This window comes from Muscardinus avellanarius (assembly GCF_963383645.1).
Source record: "Muscardinus avellanarius genome assembly, chromosome: 9".
NCBI lineage: Eukaryota > Metazoa > Chordata > Mammalia > Rodentia > Gliridae > Muscardinus > Muscardinus avellanarius.
In genome coordinates, this window is record NC_137795.1 from 30948150 (window position 1) to 30954681 (window position 6532).

Here is a 6532-nt window from a genome sequence, read left to right on the forward strand (position 1 = left end):
AGATGTGAATGGTGTGTGTGTTCTGTTACTTCCTATCAAGTTATCAGCGAAACTTGGTGGCATAAAGTGAGGATAATCACACATTACCTCACCTTTGTAGCTCAGGATCCCGGAGCAGCTTAGCCGGCTGTTCTAGCTGGCATTGCAGATGTAATCAAGATGTTTACCAGGGCTGCAACTTCTTTCTTAATATAAGAAAATGGTTTTATTCCTAATTTTTAGTGCCGGTCCATTTACAAATGCACTTTACTCTCATGATACACTTTTGCAAAGCAGTTGAACTAACACCCATAAATACAGGTGGGGGACATTTAACATCCACTAATGTTTCTCTACATAAACTACTTTTTTAATGTCACTTTAAAAACAACAACAACAACTGCAAATAGACTACATACTATAAGTGGGCTACAGATTCTGAACCCTTCACTAGTTCTTTAGGATCAGCTCTCAAAACTGCTCCTTCACAGGTTGGCTCTGATGACTTAGCCTCAGAACCTTCACACCATCATCAGAGATATTCTATTAGTGACAGCCCATTAGAGTTAGAGAGAACCGTACAGAGGTGTAAATACCTGTATTGAAGGATTATTTGGAAGTGTATTTGGGAGAATGACTACAGCAGGTAGTAAAACAGCACATGACAAGAAAAGCTTAGCATTTTTAGTCATTTAGGGAACTGCAAATTAAAGCCAGAAAGCAGAGTATGCACCTACTAAAATGGCCCTCAAAAACCTGATGCCACAGAGTTCTAACAAGGATGCCAAGCAACCAGAACATTCAGATATTGCAGCTGGGAATGTAAAATGGCACAGCCACGTTGCAAAACAATTTGGAAGTTTCTGAGAAAGTTAACATATGCTTACCATTTAATCCTACTCCTAGGTATTTAAACAAGAGACATGAGACCACAAAGACCTGTATGAGAATGCTGAGAGAGCTTTGCTCATAATCACCAGAAACTGTGAATACTCCAAATACTCATCAGCCAACGGAAAGATACTCAAATTATGGGGCATCTATAAAGTGAAATTTTATAACTCTACAATAAAAGAGAACTATTCATACAAGCAAACATGGTTGATTCTCAGAAACACTATGCCAAATGGAAAGAAACATTATGCCAAATGAAAGAAGCCAAACACAAAAGGCTGTATAATTCCATATTTATTATTCTGAAAAAGGGAGACTATATGAACAGAAGTCAGATCACCAGTGACCAGGGGCTGAGAATAGAAAGAGAGGATTGACCATGAGAGCGCATCAAAAACTTTTTGAATTGATGAAAATATTCTGTATACTGATTGTGGTAGTGATTTTACAACTATATGCATGTATTTGTCCAGATCTATCTAATTATATGTTTCCCAAGAGCCTTTCTTTCTTTCTTTCTTTCTTTCTTTCTTTCTTTCTTTCTTTCTTTCTTTCTTTCTCTCTCTCTCCCTCTCTCTTTCTTTCTTTCTTTCTTTCTTTCTTTCTTTCTTTCTTTCTTTCTTTCTTTCTTTCTTTCTTTCTTTCTTTCTTTTACAGTATTGGGAATGGAACCCCGGGGGCATTCTACCTCTGAGCTATACCCCATCTCTATATTTTATTCTTTATTTTGAAACAGGGTCTCACTGAGTTGCCAAGGGCCTCACTAAGTAGCAGAGGCTGTCCTCAAACCATGATCCTCCTGTCTCAGCATCCCAAATGCTGGGGTTACCAGCCCAGTTAAGAGTGCATTTTCCATAAAGTAAATTATACTATTAAAAAACTTAAAGTTAAAAAAAAACAAGTGTAATTTAAATATTGTGTCAGCTTCCATATTTTAGTGTTGCTATGATAAGCTTAGGTTTAAATGTCAGATGAGGGGCTATTATAATTCTAAGGTAAATCACACTAAGAAACCTGTTTGGGAGCCAGTCATGGTGGTACACACTAGTAATCTCAGTACTTGGGAGGCTGAGACAGAAGGATCTCAAATTTGAAGTCAGCATCAGCAACTTAGTGAGGTTTTCAGCAACTTAGCAAGATCCTCTTTCCAAATAAAAAATAAAATAGGGATGGAGGTTTAGCCCAGAGATAAATTCCATTCCACGTACCACAAGGAAAAAAAAGTAAGAAAGAAATCTGTTTGGTTATGGCAAGAGAGATCAGAAATTGCATGGGAGGAAGGTGTATTAGGTTCTCCAGAAAAATAGAACTAGTAAATCCATAGATAAAGATGTATTTTAAGAAATTGTCCCATGTGACTGTGGAGGGCTTAGATCAGTCCAAAAGGTGGTGGAGGAGACTGGCAGGCCAGGACTCAGGAAAGAATTGTAGTTTAAGTTCAAAGGCAAGCCAGGTGTCTGTAATTCCACTACTTAGAAGGCTGAGATAGGAGGACCGCAGGTTCAAGGTCAGCCTTAGCAACTTATCAAGACCCTGTTTCAACACCCACTTCCGGGAAGATGGCGACCGAGAAAAGCAGGGCTTAAGAGCCCCGCTAACAACTAATCTCCATTACCACAAAATCAGTGCCTTTCATAGCCAGAAAACACCATCACCAGAGAAAAAAAAAATCACCAGGCTCCAGAGAGAAAGCGGACTGAGTACAGAACTCAGAGCCACAGAGGAGATACACCGGCCTCACGCCCGAGACCGGGGCAGCAGCGCCATGGCCGGCGGCAGCAGCGACTTCACCGGATGGCTACAGCAAGCCGAGGTGAGCCGCTGCGGAAGAGCCAGGTGGGATTTCTCGCTGTAGGTAAAATCTAAAGCTCCCAGTGGCTGAGCTCAGCACACGCTGCAGGGATTCAGAGTGGAAATCAAAACCAAGAAGAAATACACCAGCCTCACCGCCGAGGGCGTGGCAGCGGCGCCATATTGCCACCGGCGGCAGCAGCAGAGAATTCACCGAATCCAGTACAGCTACATCTGCGTACTCAAGAACAGTGAGTCAAATTGCGGGCCACAGAGGAGAAATCCCAGTACTGTACTCCCTGGGACTTGACCCAGTGGGGGAGGGGTGGTGGCAGAGATATCACACCATAGGAGAACGTGCAACCTGGCACCCCCCACAGTCTAAAGCAGCCTCTATTGACTCTCTGGGTCGGAGACTCTGTGATACAACCCAGTAAAGGAGTAGTGGGGTCTGAGATACTACAGACTCGAGATCCAGAACACCTTAAGTGAAGTCATAGTGACCCAAGGGAAGAATCCAGAGAAGGCACAAACTTCCGAAATCATGGGAAAGAGGAATAATACTGGAGCAATGAATGCCCACAACCCCACAACATCAGAACCCGATAAAACAGAAAATCAGAGATTTCTAGAAGATCAAATCAGGAAAATAACTGTAGAAATAATAGAGGTGCTTTGAAAAGAACTCAGAGAGAGCCAAAAAGAGATAAAGGATGCAATTAATGAAGTAAAGGCCTCAATTCAAAGCACAAACAACCGATTAGACCACATGGAGAACAGAATCTCGCTCTTAGAAGATGATCATTCCAAAAATGAACGCATAGTTTCTAATCTAGAAAAAATATCCGACAGCAGGAATCTGATATTGAAGAAATATGGGCCCATTTTAAGAGAGCTAACCTAAGAATAATTGGAATAGAGGAGGGAAAACAAAGTGAAACCAAAGGGATCAACAATCTCTTCAAGGAAGTAATAGCAGAAAATTTTCCAAATATAGAGCAAGAGGTTGATACACAGATCCAGGAAACTTATAGAACTCCCTTTAGACAGGATCAGAGAAGAGGATCCCCACGCCACATAATTGTCAAAATGACCAATGTGGAAGCCAAGCAGAGAATCTTAAAGGCAACAAAAACAAAGGGCCAAGTGACATTCAGAGGCAAACCAATTAGAATCACTCCAGACTTCCCAAACCAAGTCATGAGAGCCAGAAGGGCTTGGAGTAACATATTCCAAACTCTGAAAGAAAACAAAAACAACTTCCAGCCAAAAATTTCCTACCCAGCCAAACTTTCTATCAAATTAGATGGGGAAATAAGAAGCTTCCATGACAAACAGAAACTGAAGGAATTTATGTCTTCAAAACCAGCGCTAGAGAAAATACTCAAAGAGATTAACTACAAAGAAGAAATAGGTAACACACACCAGAACCAGAGAAACAAGAGTTTCCATCCAACAGACAACTAAGACTGGTTATCTGTGGAGATTCATTATTTATGTTAGTCTTTTACCTATCTCTAAATGGTATTGTTTGCCTTTATTGTTGTTAATTTTTAGGATTTCTAGTTGGAATATTAATATACCTTCAGATATAGCATTTGGAAATATTTTATCCCATTCTATTAGTAACTGTTAACTCTGTTTACATTGTCTTTGGATATACAATATATTTTTATATATTTTTAGGGAGTTTGTATACTCTTCTGTTGCCTGTGCCATTGAAATCATATCCAAGAAATCACTGCCAATTTCAATGTTGTGAGGTTTTATGACCCAGATTTTCTCCTAAAAGTTTATAGTCTTAAGATTTATATTTAGGTCTTTTATCTATTTTGAGTTAATATTTGTATATGGGATTAGGTAAGGGTCCAACTTTACTCTTTTCCATGTAATTATTATGTTTCAACAATATTTAGTTAAAAGATTATTATTCCCACCACCAAATGTTCGTGGAAACCTTGTCAAAAATAACTTGACAATATAGGGGAGAATTTATCTCTAAGCTTGTATTTAACTCCAATGGTTTATATATCCGCCTTTAGAATAGTACTACACCGTTTCAATTATTGTAGCTTTATATGGTTTGAAATCAGAAGATATATATCTTCTAGCTTTGTTCTTTTTCAAGATCGTTTTGGGTATCTAGAGTCCATTTTCCATATTAGAATAGATTTTTTTTCTGAAAAATAAATATATAAATAGATGATAGTTTCACCTAAAAAAAAAAGAAAAAAAATATTATCTGGTAAGAAAGAAAGTAAAAAGAAATATTGAAATGTTATCTGTAAGTCATCAAAAGCTTGGTATCAGACAAATGAAACTGTTATGTGAGATTATCATTTTTAATTCTGGATAAATTGCTATAATACTAGATGTCAACCACTAAGCCAAGCATGGGAGGGAGGGATAGGGAGAGAATGGGGTGGGGATCAGGTGGGGGCTGACTGGGCGATGTGTGCATGTATGTCTACAAAAGTTTGTATCCCACTATGATGTATGAATACAGTGCACCAATAAAAAAAAAAAGACCCTGTTTCAAAACAAAAAATAAAAACGGTGAGGTGTGGTGGCATAGTTTATAATCCCAATACTTGGGAGGGTGAGACAGAAGGATCACAAGTTCAAGGAGAATGTCAGAAACTTAGTGAGCCCATCTTCAACTTAGTGAGACTCTGTTTCAAAATAAAAAATAAAATAGAACCGGGGTTGTAGCTAAGGGGAAGAATGCCTGTGGATTCTGTCCTCCATACTATAAATAAATAAATAAATAAATAAATAAATAAATAAATAAATAGTGTTGGGCCTTCAGCTTGAAGGCAGAATGCTCCTGGGTTCAATCTTTAGTACAAAAAAAAGAAAGGAAGAAAGGAAGAAGGAAGGAAAAGAGAGAGAGAGAGAAAAGAGAGAAAAAAGGAAAAGGCTTGCCCACATTACTGGGGGCAATCTACTTTAAGCTTTATTCAAAGCCTACAGATTTCAACATAAATCTCATCCAAAAACACTTCCCAGAAATATCCATCAGAATATTGGACCAAATTTCTGGTTCCTATGGCCCACTCAATTTGACACATACAATTATCCATCATAGGAGGAGATTTATTGGTAGGAAATAGGCATCTAGCGCCTTCCAGAGACAGCATGCTCTGTTATCTTAATTGGAGCAGTGCTTACCTGGGTGTTCTCATTTATCAAACCCGTCCAGTTGAGGCCGGGCATGGTGGTGCACACTTGTAATCCCCTCGCTTGGGAGGCGGAGACAGGAGGATCGCGCTGGTTCGGAGCCAGCCGCGCTGGCTTAAGAGACTCTGTTTCCAAATATAAAATAGGTCTGGGAGTGTAGCCCGTGGGAGCGTATCCCGGAGGTAGAAGGGCTTCCAGGAACCCCAGTACCACCAAAAAAAAAAAAAAAAAAAAAAACCAACCAAACAAACAAAAAACCCATCCAGTTGTAAACTTAGTATCTGTACATTATAATGTATGTAAATTATATACAATGTAAAAAAAAATTCCAAGAATCCCCGGCAGCTGAGTCATAATTGATGCCCTTTCGTGTGTGTGTGTGTGTGTGTGTGTGTGTGTGTGTGTGTGTATGAAAGAGGCTGGGAGAAAACTGATAGAGACTTTTCCTGCTCCTGCTCTAACGTTTTTCTTCATTTGCCTCCGCTCTATTCTTGGACCACCTACACCAATCATGAAACACACTGCCGCCTTCACTTGCCACCATTTTTAATAGGACATTTACTTTCTTCCCAATTCTTTGGAAGTGTGTGGGTTTCTTCTTCTGTTCTGTTCTTGATTTCAAGTGATTACTGACTAATTAAACCATTATCTCCCCTTACCAGAAAAGAGAGATAAAATGTACACGTAT